The sequence below is a fragment of the Triticum urartu genome, chromosome 2A (assembly GCF_056163025.1).
Source record: "Triticum urartu cultivar PI428250 chromosome 2A, HENAU_Tu73, whole genome shotgun sequence".
Taxonomy (NCBI): domain Eukaryota; kingdom Viridiplantae; phylum Streptophyta; class Magnoliopsida; order Poales; family Poaceae; genus Triticum; species Triticum urartu.
In genome coordinates this window covers 277,490,841-277,507,146 of record NC_141874.1, presented here as the reverse complement: position 1 = coordinate 277,507,146, position 16,306 = coordinate 277,490,841, and the positions used below count along the sequence as shown (strand labels likewise).

General features: G+C 48.6%; 1 long non-coding RNA gene across 7 annotated transcripts; it reads left to right on the top strand.

Annotated features, from left to right (window-relative positions):
- The first annotated feature begins 5,651 nt into the window (after positions 1 to 5,651).
- Positions 5,652 to 11,104, top strand: LOC125530625 (uncharacterized). Of its 7 annotated transcripts, none has more exons than XR_015616233.1 (5): positions 5,652 to 6,082; positions 6,175 to 6,311; positions 6,978 to 7,212; positions 8,355 to 10,652; positions 10,757 to 11,104. It is a non-coding gene; the product is annotated as an uncharacterized LOC125530625 (long non-coding RNA). The 7 variants fall into 7 exon arrangements; XR_015616232.1 differs by having other exon boundaries at positions 6,175 to 6,377; XR_007292968.2 differs by having other exon boundaries at positions 5,653 to 6,377; positions 8,355 to 8,479; positions 9,296 to 10,652.
- Positions 11,105 to 16,306: the final 5,202 nt, after the last annotated feature.

Genomic DNA, 16,306 nt, shown 5'->3' with positions numbered 1-16,306 from the left:
ATGGGGGTCGTTTTGGTAACTGTTTTTGATTGCTTCCAGCCAAGCCAGCTTGCAGACTGAGATCGCCACCAGTTCGCCCCCTTTGCCATGATCTCGTCGAGACAGAGCATCCGCAGCGCGATTAGTCAACTCGGCTTTGTATTGGATGGCAAACTGCAGCCCCACTAGCTTAGTGAACGCACGTTGCTAGTCAGTTAGGTGCAGCAAGCTTTTCTGATATGTTCTCACCACAAATTCTGCGTGTTGGAGGTATGGCCTCCATCTGTCCACTGCCAACAGTAATGCCAGGCACTCCTTTACGTAAGCTGAGAGCCCCAAATTGTGTGGCGACAGTGCTTTGCTCAGGTACGTGATTGGATGCGAGTTCTGCATGAGGACTACTCCAATGCCCGTGCCACTCGCGTCAGTTTCGACCACGAACTGCTTGGTAAAGTCTGGCAGGGCCAACACTGGGGCTTCGATTAACGCTTGCTTGAGTGCCCGAAAGGCTGCATCTGTGGTTGGAGTCCACACAAATGGTGTATTCTTCTTAAGAAGATTTGTCAATGGTTTGGAGATGATCCCGAAATGTTTGACAAACTTCCTGTAGTAGCATGCTAGTCCAAGGAATCCTTTGAGTTGTTTAACTGAGTCAGGCACTGGCCACTCCTGCACTGTCTGAACCTTGCTTTTATCGGTTGACACTCCATCTTTGCTCACATAGTGTCCCAGGTAGTTGATTGTTTGCTGTGCAAACGAACACTTGGACAATTTAACGTAAAACTGATGCTTCCTCAACAGTTGCAACACCTGTGCAAGAAGGACTCTGTGTTGCTCCAACGTTTTTGTGAAGACTAAGATGTCGTCCATGAAAACCACAACTCCTTTGCGGTTGACTGGGGCCAACACGGTGTTCATATTTCCCATGAATGTGACTGGGGCATAAGCAAGACCGTACGACATAACTTTGAATTGGAAGTGACCCATATGCGTCTTGAATGCGGTTTTGAATTCATCCTCTAGCACCAACCTGATCTGGTGGTACCCAGCCCGCAGGTCCATCTTGGAAAACCAGCAGGCCCCTGCTAGTTCGTCCAGGAGTTCCTCAATTATCGGCATTGGATATGTGGCCTTAAGGGTGATTGCGTTCAGATGTCTGAAATCCACACACAGTCGCCATGTTTGATCCTTCTTTTTCACCAGCAGAACTGGGGACGCGAACGGACTGGTGCTGGTGGTAATAAGCCCTTTAGCTAGCATTTCTTTAACTTGAGCCTCGATCTCGTCTTTCTGTTCTGGTGTGTACCTGTATGGCTTGAGATTCACTGGTTTTGCTCCTGGCAGTAAGGGAATGGCATGGTCCCACTCTCTGTGCGGTGGCAACTCTGTCGGCTCCTGAAACAGGTCCTGGTACTCGTCTAGGACTTGCTGAATAGTGGCTGGTACTGGTGTAATTTCAACTTGCCCTTCACTCATACTCAGCATTACCACGTGAGCAATGGAATTACTGTTCTCTAACTCCTGCAACTCTGTCATTGATATTGCCACCACTGTTGGGGACACGTTTGTCAGGCCTTGAAGCAGAATGCTCTTCCCTTCATGCTGAAACCGAAGTGTTTTAGCTCCCCAATCCACTAGCATCGGTCCACATTGTTCTAGCCAGTCCATTCCAAGCACCATGTCATAGCAGCCCAAAGATAGTACCCGCAAATCCGTGGTAAATTGGATGCCCCTGCGTCGTCCATTTGCAAGCATGTATGTACCCGTTGCACGACAGTACTCCTCCATCTACTATCTTTACTGACACAGTGCCGTCGCTTGCACTTGACTTGCTACACTTATCGCCACCTCTTCACTGACAAAACTGTGGGAGCTGCCTGAATCCACCAGTATCAACACTTCACGTTCACCAATCTGTCCCAGCAGACGTACTGTGCGTGGAGTGGTTTGCCCTGTCGTGGCTAACTTCGAGATTGACATGAGCACCTCTTCCTCTGAATCAGATTCTGCTTCGTGCCTGTCTTGCTCTTCTGCTTGCAACAGCTCAAGGAGTTCCTCCACTACATGTAACTGGACAGTGGCCGCGCACTGATGGCCCTGGCCCCAGCGATCGCCGCATTTGAAGCACAGCCCTCTTGCTCTGCGGTAGTTGCGCAGTGCAGCTACACGGTCTTCACCTCGCCCTGGTTCAGGATGACGATCCGCTGCACGCGTGGCGTCCATCGCTCGGCGATCTTCCACTGTAGCTTGTGGAGCAGGCAACGGTACGCGCGGTGGCACTGCTGGCACAGCCACCGCTGGTGCTGGCCGTGCTGGAGGTCTTGGTGGCGCTGGATCATACCGCATGTATTCCCGCCGTGGCATCACCTCCACCAGCTCTTCTTGCAACAAGGCCAAGGAAAACGCAGAGTCCAAGTTTTGGGGCCGGTGTAAAGCAACTCCAGCACGAATTTCAGCTTTTAACCCATCTAGGAATTGAGTTGTAAAATAGATTGGGTCGAACCCAGAGTTATGAGCGAGTATATGATGCATTAACTCCTCAAATTGCCCCATATACTCATCTACGGACCCTGTTTGTTTCAGCATGTTAAACTGACGAAGATGCATTTGGTACTGGTCCCGTCCAAACTTCTCCTTCAGGGCTGCACACAGACCCTCCCAAGTGGATAGACAACTCGCCGCCTCGTGCAACTGCAGCCAGCGAGCTGCGGTGCCTGTTAAGTGTAAGGTGGCTACATGCACCCAGATATCGGGTTGAATGTCGTAGACATCGAAGTATTTTTCACATCTGGACTTCCAGAACTGTGGATTTTCGCCATCGAATTGGGGAAAATCCAATTTCGGCAATGCCCATTGATGCGCGTGTGGTGACTGCTGCGTGGCGTGTGGCGACTCCCAACTAATTATGCGACTCGGCCCAACTCCTACAGATGCGTAATTCTCCGACGGCGATTGGTGCGTACCCTTGACCGGAGGCGGCTACAGGGTAGTGACTACCCCGTGAGCCCCACCCCCGGAGTTGAAGATCTCGCCGTGGCCACTTGGCCTGTGGTGCTCGGGGCCCGTCATTGGAGGAGACGGTGCCGGAGGCACCAGCACTTCTTCCACCGCCTCGCCCTGCGTCGCGAGTGCCGGATGGAGAGCGATCTGTCCCACTTGGGTGCGGAGCTCGTCGAGCTCGCGTTGCAGGTTGGAGACCGCCGGCCTCCAGAGCTCGAGGGATGCCTAGATCGCCTCCAGGCGAGCGTCGTTCACCGCACGCCCCTCGTTGACGGATCAGATCAGATCCGCGAGTTGCTGGGCCTCTGGTAGCGCGGCTTGGGGTACGCAGTCTCCAGATCGACTGGACCTCTAATACCACTTGTAACAGCACCGATCTACAGGGCAGGTGGGAGAGAAGGATCGGCAGGGAGAGGGGATCTGGGAGAAAAGGAAAGGAGGCCGATAAGAGAAGGGCAGCTTCTCGATCTGTTTAATTGCGTGTTCATCGATACTCACTCACACCCAGCCTGAAGACTTTAATACAGCACGGCCGCAGCCAACCCACGCACACCTACTACTCTGCCTCTTCGGGCCCGCCTATAAGAGTTTCAGCTTCTTGCTCAACTCCAATCTTCCTGTCCTGTGGCCCCAGCTCGTCAGTGCCTTGCGGTGACTGCGGGGTCGCCTCGTTAGACGTGACACCCATGTAGGAGCCAGGGCGGCGGCGAGGAGAACAGGAAGAAGGTAACGACTGGAGCGAAGGTGCCCTCCATTCTGAGAGGGACGTCGGCACTCGGCCGTAGCTTCGGTAGCCGCGGGGGTGCCTCGCACTGGCCTGGAATCGCGCTCGGGCACGCTGGCGTCACAATGGTGCTAGAGGCCCAATCACCAAAGCCACAACGGCAACCCCCAGCACCGTCGGTGCCAACCACCAAAGCCGTGGCAGACCAACTCCCAACACCGCCGACGCTAAGTGCTAAGGCCACCAAGGCTCGACCTGCGGATAAGGACGGGGAGTCACAGCCCCCGCCGACTGTCTTGTCCCCGCATCTGAGCACGACGTAGGGCGCGCCACGGGGCAACCTCAAGCTGTGCCTACTCCCGCAGCTCAGGGAACCGATGTGGCAATCCCCCCCAGGTGCGCCAGGTGAGCCGAGCACGGGGAACGACCCTGAGCCCCCTGTGCCTCAAGCGGAGGACGCCCGGGCCTCTTCGGTCGTGGCGACGACGGGCTCTGGGACGCTGCCGCCCCGCCAAGCTCTCGCCATTGTGAACTGCGGCACCTTTCTCAGGTGTGGGGCCTTGGCTGATGCTCGGTCCACGCTCGATCGGCTCGGGGTGGACTTGCAGGAAGCCGAGGTGCGCCTTGCCAACGAGCACCTGAGGCTCGAGGCAGGGTGGCGTCAGCTCGACACTACCGCTCAAGAAAAACATGCACGGGCTGATGCCGCCATCATGGAGAGCATGGAGGTGGCCGCCTGGGCAAAGGCGGCTCTCGAGAGCTCCCTCGCCGAGGTAGGGGCGGCCACCAAGCGTTGCGAAGAAGCGGAAGCCGGCCTGAAGGCACTTCAAGACAAACGGACCGCGCAGGCGCAGCTGCTCCAGCTGTGGGAAGACAACCTCAAGGCCCGCGAGACGAAGCTCGCGGATCACGACTCTGGGTTGGCGAAGGTAGCGGCCGAATAGGTCGCGGAGCACGGTCGTCAGGAGGCATTGCAAGGCCAGGTGACCAACGCCCAAGAGGTCCATGCCAAGCACGTCTCTCAGACCAACACGAAGCTTGACGCCAGGGAGAAGAAGATCCAAGCTGACGCCGACGTGAAAGCTGTGCAGGACCACACCACCTTTTCTTCTCTTGAGTTCAGGGCCTGCCAGGCCCTGAGTTCCATATGTAGGGAGAAGTTAGAGGCTCCTCTTGCCGGCCACGGCAACGGCTACGCTGAGCTCTCCTCCAAGCTTGTGGACGAAGTCGAGGAAACGGCCCGGAAGGTGGACGGTATCCTGGAGGAGGAGTGTCGTGACCTCTTCTCCATGGCGGCGACCCATGTCTTTAGCCACCTCCTCCTCCATGATCCTGGCTTCAACTTCGGTGAGGTGATAGGCCCTGTCCCTGAAGGATCTCACGCAGTCCTGGCAAAAGCTGTGGAAGGCCATGTGAGCTTGCTGCTTGAGAGGTTCTCCTGCAGCGGCGACGGGGAACCCGTCGAGACCGTGGTGGGCGACGGCGATGGCGATGACAACCCTTCTTCTGGAAGTTTCCTTTATCATCCTACAATAGACTAACTCTGCCTCACGGAGGTGTCTGACAACGTTTTAATTTGCGAAACACTTGAAGTTTGTAATAACTGTTTATGATCTGCGGGTTTCCTTCCCATGCTCGTTTTCTCTCTTGCTTGCATTTGTGCTCTGCGTCGACAGGGCCCAGCCCCGTGCATACCTCACCCGTCGCTGAAATGTCAGGTCGTGATGCCTAGACAAAGCCAGGAGGTGAGGGGCTTCGGGAGCTAGTGAAGACTCGTGAGACGTGATGCTTAGGAGCCCTCCTTTAACACGCAAGCAGGTCGCGTGAGGGAAAATTAAACCCTTTAAGAGTCGCACAAAGGGCGAGTAACCGCGATGCCTACGTGTCCTTTTACTGTGCTATCGATAGAAAAAAAATGAGACGGTAGTACATATAGGAGACAAAAGCACTTGGGCAAGACCTAGCCCAGGGTCTCCACATGACGGGTCGAGACCCTCTTCCCTCGCCGCCGCCTCCTCTCCTCTCCCTCGATTCTCCTTGCGCCGCCACCCTCGTTCTGCATCTGCGCCTGCTCCGAGCCCCTTCTCTTCCCCATGCCGCCTGCCTCCTCCTCTGTACCCCTCCTCTTACCATGCCGCCGGCCTCCTCCTCTGCGCGTCTCCTCGTCGGTCGTCGCTCCAATTCATGGACCTCCTTGCCGCAGTTGTAGTGGTCGAACAAGACGAAGAGGAGCTGCAGCATCGGGTCGGTGCAGCGGCCGGCTGCAGGGGCCTCGGTGGAAGAGACCATCGATGGCCGTCGACGGCACGGATGACGACCAGCTGGTCTCAATATCCCCGGGCCTCCCGCCTTGTCAACAATGAGATCTGCGTCCTCGAGGCAAGCCGCACCCTCCCAAACCTAGATCCCCTTGCTTCCGCGGAGCCAAGCAGGAAATCTCATGAGACTTGTTCCCTTGTTTCGTTTGTTAGAGTTTGGGTTTAGGTCTGATTGATTGGCATTTCTATATCACCCCTCGCTGACGACGGCGCATAGGACGAGCTGCATCGAAGGAACCTGGAGAGTGGAGACCCTCAAGGACTTGCATCATGAAGATAGCAGTTAAAAGGTGGCTTTAGTTCTGGGCATGAACCAGTATGGTGGTGTTTGGGAAACTGTTGGTAAAGTCAGTTAGGTAATAGTATTGATCCCTAGGAACTCTCTGTTTCCCTAAGAACGAAGGATACACTCACACGTCTCTATCTTTTCTTAACCAAGCAATTTCCTGTTTCAATTTTGGCCATTCCTATCAATGTTGGGATGAAAGCTAGGATTAAAACATAATAAGCAGAAGCAGCAATCTCAGGAAAAGCATATAATTTGCTTTGGGTAAAATAAATGCCTTGTCATTTAATTGTGTTGTTTTCCCCAACATGTGGATTCCAAATTTTTTTGTCAACTCAGCGGAACAACAGATGTGTGCCTATGCAGTTTGTTAACTTGCAAGAAAGGGTCAGCTCTTCTGAACATATGCCTCATGGTAGAAATGGCTAAGAACATAATCAACTTTGTGCTTACATGAAGGTGAAGATATTTCATGTTAAGAATGGCCCGATGAGAGCTTTGTTGTATCTGACCATAGTGAAGTAAACAGAGTCGTATAAATTAGAAAATGCAGTCATTAAAGAGAGGGCCAGAATTTAGAAAACATAATTAGCTTCATAGGCCAATCCTCTTGGTGGTTCAATTTTTAATCATTTGATCTCCTTTTCTGTGGCATCTCTTTGTCTTGTAGGACCTAACGGTGCTGAAAACATACCTACCGATGGAGAGAAGGGCTCAAGAGGGACCGCTGAGCATAATGATTCCATAACTAGGCTAAAACAAGCATCAGCCACTAATGTTTCAGCGGTTGCCACAAAGGCTAAGTCGCTGATCAGGAGGAAGATCAATTTTTGTGCCTCCTTGCATGTGCTACAATGATCGTTCTCACATTTAGAAATTGGATTTAGTCTTTGGTTCATGTTGAGGTATCACACTTATTCCTCTTGACCCTCTTAATTCTTTTCTATGTGTTTTACATTTGGTTATCTGTTGTTATTTGAGTATTTACTTGCTACTATGTATGCTTCACACGTCATGTGTTTGTTTTTATTCAGACTGTGGTTATGATTGTGGTCTGATTGCTCAATCTATTCTGCTGCTTGTGGTTCGTGGTTCACAATGATCTGTTGTTCGCCCTTGTGTTTTCTTTATGGATGCCACACCTTCTTAGTCAATGCGACTGGCCACACATCAATCAAGTCTTTTGTAGACCATTGTGTAGTTTACATCCCCTGAAAAATTGCATACATACATGTTGAAGCCTGCTTTGATGCTTGCAAATAAACCAAGGGAACCACAGCCCCATGGGTGATGCTTTGGGCGAGATAGATATACAGAATTGTTTCTTGTGGCGTAAATCATTAGAGAGGAGCCTTGGGGAGAGTCAAAGCTCCAATTTGGACTGTTTGGTTCCATCAAATCCCTACCATTATTGTGATAAGCATGTCCTACTTTATGCTAATTTTTTTCTTAATTCCTGTGTGCTTAAGATATTTTGGTCTCAATTAAACCACCCATTTTGGAGTTGAAACATCATGGTGATTTAGGTGTTCTTTTAAGACTTGGGTCAGCAACTTCAGGTTCAGTTATTATTGTTGTCTTATGCAGTATGCCATTTTTCGCCTTGACAAATTTTTGTTTGGACATAATAGGTTTATATCGCTGCTATTTGATGAATACTTTTTTCAAACCAAGCACCCAAGTAGCTGGCAAATCCAATTCAACAAAGTAGGAGGGCAATAAAGATTTTTCTTTTAATGTTCTGCGGCAAGACACTTTAGTATTTTAACATGTGCTTGATGCTTCCTGATAATATATGTATGTTGTTAGAAGGAGCTAATCTATTTTCCTAACTACTTTAGTGGCTACATTCTCAAAAACATCATTATTTTCATTTGATGATGGTTCAGAAATATGCATTGATTACTTCCATTCGTTCTTTTACATCACCGATTTTACATGCTTAGTAGAGTAGGAAGAATTGCAAGATTTTGTATGATAGTTTTGAATTCTTCTCAAACTGTACGCATCATATGCTAAAGCAAATACTTGTTGTATTATTTTGTAGGAGTTTGGATTATTGTGAGGACAACTTTTTGGAGTTTGGTTTACCCTGAGTAATTGTTGTAGGAGTTGGGAGTGCTCTATATGCTCTGCGATGACTGCTTGCACTACAGGAGCCTCCCGACGAAGGTCATCTTTCTCACCTTTCTCCCCCTCCAGCCCCTTCCTCTAAATCCCATTGTAACTTTCATGTGAAAGAGACTAGATCATGCATAAGAAAGGGCAGATTAGCATTTCATTGGTGTGTGTGCATCGGCAGTGAGCTTTTGTGCTACTTTTATTTCAGAGTGATGACTAGTACTACTAATTGGCAGATACTCTATTTTATTTTGTGTTGCACTTAGCTCAAATTATTATATTTTCTTTAGATGTCGGGTGAAAAGAGGTACCAATAGAATATATACCAGATACTGATTATCTGCGAAAAATTCTTAGCATGTGGTCATCTAAACGTATTTGTTTTTCTAAGCCGCACAAACCAGGTTCAAAGAGTTGTAAGAAAGGAGAACTACGTGAAATCATGTACCAACTACTAACGCCTACCAACAATCAGGTCGGTTCAGAACCAGTCGCAGAAAATAACCAACGGAATTATGCTCATACAGCGAATGGGAAGTGCAACTTTTAACCAAGATGGCTTCTAGATCAATGTAAAATAATAGATATAGCTGACACTTGCAGCACCATCTCCTTCCCGGTGAGATCTCTCAAGTGGTTGAGGCCGAGGGGGTACGTGTAGACCCTGGTTTCGACCGCGGTCTTGCGTCGATCGAAGAGGCGAAAATGGAATTTTCTCAAAAGAAAAAGGGGATAGGTAGATTTAGTGTGCAAGTATAACTAGGATAGATAGATAGATAGATAGATAACATGTACTACCTCTGATTGGCTTTTGTTGAACGGATTCTGACTGTTGTCTTGCACTAAACTGAACAAGTGCCCATGCAGTTTTACAATCTGAACATTCATTTCACTAAACAAGAAAAGCGAGTTTGGTCATCAATGAAGCATTTATGGATCCATTTGATGATGAATCCTATCCCATCCCATCTTGAATACCCCTCTCTGCATTTCAAAGGTACTAGCTAGCATTACCCTATTTGTGTTTGTCGATCAAGTTTTCAGATCAATAGCTATTATTTTTGTTCTAAATGTTTTATATATGATAACTTTTGTACATACTGGTGTCCATATAAGTCAGCTATGTAGTCTTGATATTCCATATGTACCTTCAATTTTTTTGCCTCAAGTAATGAGATTAAAATAAGTTTTATGTTGTACAGAAAATATCTTGAGAGTGACCACTCCAAAACTTTATGTTGGTAGGTACATATTTGATAGCATACTGTAGTCAAGGTATAGTCTGTACTGTCATTTCTTTTTGCGGTTAAAATATATGACAGTTCAGTTGTCCAAGAAAATTTTAAGAGGTTACTTCAGTACTTTGGGTCGTTAGTTCGGAGAAAACATTTAGGCTTTCCCTTCTGCTGCTATTCATGAGGATGTCCCTTTTTCTGTATATTCTTGTGTTAATTAAGAAAAGGTTAACCACATTATTTGGAGCTTTACCTCAGCTCTTATGTTTGCAAATTGATTTGTTGAACTTTTGGTGCAAGGAGATCAACTACCTCTTGCCTGCATTGCCTGTTAGAACGTTTTGGTCAAGAAATATGTAATATAAGAGATATTCTCCACTTTAGTTTGACTTCTTGACAAATGAAATAAAAGTGAAGTCTTATTGGAAATACACCTGATCCATTATACTCCCTCTGTTCCAAATTACTCGTCGTGGTTTTAGTTCAAATTTGAACTAAAACCATGACAAGTAATTTGGAACGGAGGGAGTATATGGCAATGTCAGTTCTAAGATTAGTTCTTAATTGCTTATGGCTTGTTACCGAGTACTTCTACTTAATATTTCTTATTATTTGTTGTCAAATATACCTAAGGGCACCATCATGTTTATTTTTGTTAATAATCACTGACTTGACATTAGAGCTTTGTCGTCTCAGTTTTGATTTTTCCAGATGGATTTGCTTATCAAATGGTTGTCTCTCGGGTAATGCGTGCACTTAATTCAAGGAAAAGATATGAATGGGTATGCAGGAAGGGGAGTGCGTTCCGCTACTGTATGAGAAAAAGTGCACGCAACTGAGGACCTAGGATGCCAACGGTGCAGAGCCGTTCACCATCAAGAGGACTAGGGCTACCATCAGGAATCTCCGGACCAAGCTCAACATCACCGTCGCCTTTGTCAAAGACGTGTCCCGGAGGGTAGTTGTCATCTGCGACTCCTCCTCCAAATGTACGTGTATTTATTATAGGCTGCTCGATCGCCCTCCCCCTCTCAAGAACCCTGATGATGCAGGTGTTTGATCGATGTTTCTTGTTGCTGTGTTGTATGTATAGGCTGGCAAGGATGTGGCGAGTCATTGGCGACGTGCACCGGGTGATGAAGCGCATAGTGGATGAGGTGAGCGAGCTTCTCCCATAGTAACCACACGGTCGGAGGCATCAGAGGCACACCGCCGCCGTTGGGGCCTACACATGCGCAATTTCTACTGTTGTATCTTATTAGTTGCCATGCAGCAAAATGCTTCTGTCGATGGTATTATAATTGTTGTGTGTTGTCTGTGATGGAATATTATTTTCTTTCTCACGTGATGTATAAATATAATAAGTTTATCAAGAATTTCGTATCCAGATCCAAAAAGGAAACTGAAAGGGTCGTTCCCTGGTGCCAGCCTATTCTCTGAATGTGTTGCATTTGCACTGCTGTCTTATTGTTCCAGTCATCAAGTTGCATGTACAACTACTTTCATATTCCTCTACTTTGAGTTTGATCCAATAACAATACTTAGTCCAGATAAGAAAGCGAAAGGGGCACATCCTACCTAGCACCGCCCCAACTTCCTCTGAGGCGGCGCATCATGGGTGCGCCCCAACCACTAGTGTTAGCTCTATGTAGCGCCGGTGGTCCATTGCCCTCAGGGCACACCTCGCGAGACCTCCCGACAATCCACTCCTGAGGGGAACCTGTACACAATAGTTTTGCTGAACGACACACGCTCGCAAGCTTGCGCATGGGCATTACGCGAGGAGACCAGACACTAGGGACCCTGTGGGGTGACATGCATGGGAGAAGGCCCGCGAGCCATAGCCCGGTACCCTGGGTTTCTCAGTGCTGATGGGACTGACCCAAGCGCAGGCACTGTGTCCAGCCCCCGCTCACGTGAAGCACATGAGGGAGCTGCGAGCGCATGCCACAGGAGAGGGTAAGTTCCATGGGCACCATAAGTTGACTATCCACTAGCATGGAGCATGGGGATTCCACTTGGCCGTGGGCATGATCATAGATCGATCGTTTCGCCAATGCGGGGCATGGGGCTTCCACTTGGGTGTGGGAAGGAGCTGTAGCGCCCAAGATGTGGTTCTATCCCAATCACATGATGAATTCATGATTGGGGCACAACCGCATTTTGAGCGCATAGCAAGGTGAATATCATTACAACATACCATGTACTGAATAGATGAGAATACAAGATAAAGGCTTACACTCGCCACAAGCTACAACATTCATACAACAATACATCAATACATAGCAGTCATCATACAGAAGAGCAAGATCCGACTATGGATGAAATCAAACGAAAAAGAAGAACGACATCCACCCTGCTAACCCCAGGTTCCCCCGATTCGGAACCTATCCCTTGATCGAAGAAGAAGAAGAAGAACTCCAAAAGCAAGCAAGCATCGCTCTCATGTCATGACATCGCATAACCCGCACCTGCAACTGTTGTTGTAGTAAATTGTGAGCCACAAGGACTCAGCAATCCCATTACCATGGGTATCAAGACTAGCAAAGCTTAATGTGTATGGAATGGATAAGTGGCAAGGTTGCAGCAAGCGACTAAGCAATGTATGGTGGCTAACTTACGAGTACATGAATAAGATGAGGAACTATGCAACGGTCGCAAACTAGTAATGATCAAGAAGTGATCCTGAACTACTTATGTTCAAACATAATCCAACTGTGTTCTCTTCCCAAACGCACCTGAAAAGAGACAGTCACGGTTACGCACGCGGTTGGTGTATTTTAATTAAAATCTGGTGTCAAGTTCTCTATAACCGGACGTTAAAAACTCTCATCTATCACATAACCATGGGCACGGCTCTCGAAAGTTTAAACCCTGCAGGGGTGTCCCAACTTAGCCCATCACAAGCTCATAATGCATGGAGATAATCCTTCATTGCGAGACCCTCCGATCAGACTTGGAATCCCGGTGCACAAGACATTTTGACAATGGTAAAACAAAACCAGCAAGACCACCCGGTGCGTCGATACCCCGATAGGATCCGCACGTATCTCGTTCTCAGGGCAACACCGTCTATGCAAACTAGACGATAGCCAAATACCTCGAGTTGCCCCGAGGCGGCACCGCCGACTGCTAGGTAGGTGGACCAACACTCACGTGGAGCACTGGCCTGGGGGTTGATTAAGGGACCTCGGGGGGCGGCAAGTCCCTATGCAAGTTTTAGTTGTTATTAGGAAAATGGTAAAACCAATGTTGGGCCTTGCTGGAAAAGTTTTATTCAAAGCGAACTGTCAAGAGGGGCCCATAAACCCTCACCGTGTTAGGGACGCAAAATCAAGGAACATAACACCGATATGACGGAAACTAAGGCGGCAAGAGTGGAACAAAACACCAGGCAAAAGGCCGAGCCTTCCATCCTTTACCAAGTATATAGATGCGTTAATTAAATAAGAGATATTGTGATACCCCATGATATCCATGTCCCAACATGGAACGACCTACAACTAGCAATGCTATAAGAGGGCTGAGCAAAGCGGTAACGTAGCCAAACAACGGTTTGCTAAGAAGGGTGAAAAGGTTAGAGGCAATCATGGCAATTTGGGAGGCTTGATAAACAAGTGGTAGGTAGCGCGACATAGCGATAGCATCGAGACAACTAGCATAACACAGATAATAGTGAGATCCAAGGTGATGATCATCTTGCCTGAAATCCCGCTAGAAAGAAGACCGAATCCATGAAGTAGATGAACCAACATAGTCAAACGAACCCTCACAATCGCAACGTAACCGAAACTATCAAGGAGAAGCGCAACCGGAAAGAAGCAAACATCATGGTAAAGCAACAAGCATAAACATGGCATGATGCAGAAGGAAATATGATGCATGTCTGGTTTAATGAGTCATGGCATGGCAAAGTGCAACAAACAACACTACAAATTAAGTGGATCTCAATATGCAACGAGTTGCATACTGACGAAACATCACATTCATTTATTTGATTCACTCTCGTTTATGTACTCAACCATATTAAATGTTGTTAAACATAGCAAGAGGTGAAGCATAAGTAAACTAACTATTAAGGCAAGTTAAATAAGGTCGGAAACAACAAACAACAATTCCGGAAAATCCTCATGTCCATATTTCGAATTTGGTACTGTTCTGCCCTAAACCATATTTTAATGTTGTTAAACAGGAAATAAAGTGCACCAAGTTAATCTGTTCATTTTTCTACCCCATTTACATATAAAGTTTATTTAATTCGGAGCTACGGTTATTTAGTTATGAAATAAATCATTTTAACATGTTATTTATGCAAAATAAATGCAAACAACATTTTAAACATAGATGAAAGTGGCATATTATGAAACTAGATGAAATTCTAAATATTTTACATATATAAATTATTTTAATCTGATGCGCCATTTGTGAGTTATTAAATGCATGATCTAGAGGGACTTTTCTGTAAAACAGGCGCTCTCTGGAAAATTAGACAAATTCACAGGACTGGGAAAAACATTATGCGGGCCGCATCTGAACAGGAAGCCCAACAAAGGAAAGGCCAGGGGTTGCTCACCCTGGGCCTTGGGGACCTGGCGATGCTGGGCCTTGGTCAACAGGCGAAGGGGAGGCGGCCCAGGTGCATGGAGTGGTCGCGGTCAACGCTCGGGATGAGCGAGACAGGGGTTGCGGGTGTGGCCCTCTGCTCGACAAGGAGTAGAAGTAGAGCAGCGGCGTCGGGGATCTCTGGCGCGACAGCGAAGGACGGGGGGACGAGAAACCCGGCGCGATGGAGGTCGAGGAGGGGTCTCCCAGCAGCGAGCTACTCCACCAATGGCTTCCTGTACGAATGAGAAAAGGAGGAGGTTCAGAGAGGGAGAAACAGCAGACAGGGAGGTAGGGCAACGTGGCGGCGAGGCGCGGTTCACCCGAGGGGCTTGCCGACGGCGACGGGGCAGGGCGCCGCTGGCTTGGCGCGGGACTTGGCAAGGCGGCGATGGACTGACTTGGGGCTCTGGCGGGAGGGACTTGAGGCGCAGGGGGCTGGCCTGGCAGTGCTGGGTGATGCAAGGAGCAGCAGCAGGCAAGGGTGGCTCCGGGAACTTGACGGGGCGATGGAGCCGCAAGTGAGGTCCGAGACGAGGCATGCGCTAGATCCGGGGTGGAGGGACTCATTCTCGGTGGCGACGGAGCTTGAGGAGGCTGTCGGCCATGGCGGTTCCCTGTGGGAGAGAGATGTAAGGAAGAGAGAGAAGCATGGGGAGGAAGGGAGACATGGGAGGAGATGAGCGGGACGAGGCCAGTCCTGGTCGAAGCAGAGGACTTGGAGCGGCTACGGCAACGGGGACCTGCCAAATCCGACGAGGAATCGAACGAGGAGGTCGGGGATGGGGTGTCAGGGCCGGATCATGTGCAGAGGAGGTCACAGGTGAGGCGGAGGAAGGCAGGGCACGGTCGAGGTGGTTGGGTTCGCCGGCGGCAACGGCGCCATGGAGAGAGGGGCAGACGGGAGGAGATCCCTCCCGGGTGGGGGGGTAGCAGGGATCTCTTGGTGGCTCCCATCGAAGGAGCTCGGGCTCGAGTGCTGGTTGGATGGCTGCGCAGATTGAGGGAGGAGGTTGTGGGTGCTGGTTGGAGGAAGGATCCTGAGGGGGGTTTGGTGGAGTGGCGGCAGTTGGGAGGATGGGACATCTCCCTAACTTTTAGGGCTTGTCTCTTATATAGCATGTGGATTAGCTTAGAGGCTATCTGGACTCTCCGATTAGATCGGACGGTCGAGAATAAATAGGCTTGGGAGTCCAAATAAGAAATCGAATATAATTTATGGATGTTTGGTGATGATCTGAACCCATCGGTCAAGACTGAGCGGTTCGGGTTCGGGATAGTTTCGGACGCACACGCGAGGGGTCGATGAAATGTGTAGAGAGGCTGGACATATAGACGAGAGGCGAAATCAAAGACAACAGGGTCTGACAAAAGGTCACAGAGAAGCCAAGAGAGAAGAGAACGGTCTGGCAGAGGCAAGGAAGAAGCGACAACCATGAACGGATGCAAGTTTTGAAAACATGACGGGAACGGAGTACCAATGCAATGCAAATAATGACATGATGGATGCAACAAATAAATAAAACACACAGCAACAACGAAATAACTCGAAGGCTTCTGGAGCGTCGGTCTCGGGTCGTCACAACACTCCTCCCCTTACAAGAGATCTCATCCCAAGATCTAAGGATGGCACCAGAGAGAAGCGGAAGAGCAAGAGGTAAAACAAAGTTGCTTCTTCGACAAACGAGTGAAACCACGAACCTTGAGAGGTTGAACAACTTGAAAGAAAGAATACAGCGGAGACGAACAAGATTGCAAATAGTCCGTTGGACAAGAGGAACAAGGAATATGATGAGAACCAAGAGCTTAGGGGACAAGATAGATTTGAAGCCACTCCGGTTAAAATTAGATGGACAAGGAATAAGAATAAAAGAATTCGGGCAGCACTCCGGTTGAACATGGAAGGAATGGAATATGAACTTGGAAAAATGAAAGCACTTGGATGAGACTCCGGTTAAAAGGGGAATGATAGACATAACACTCTGATTAAATGGATAAGTAATGAAAGAACATGATCTTGACAAAACAAGATGATGGGTCG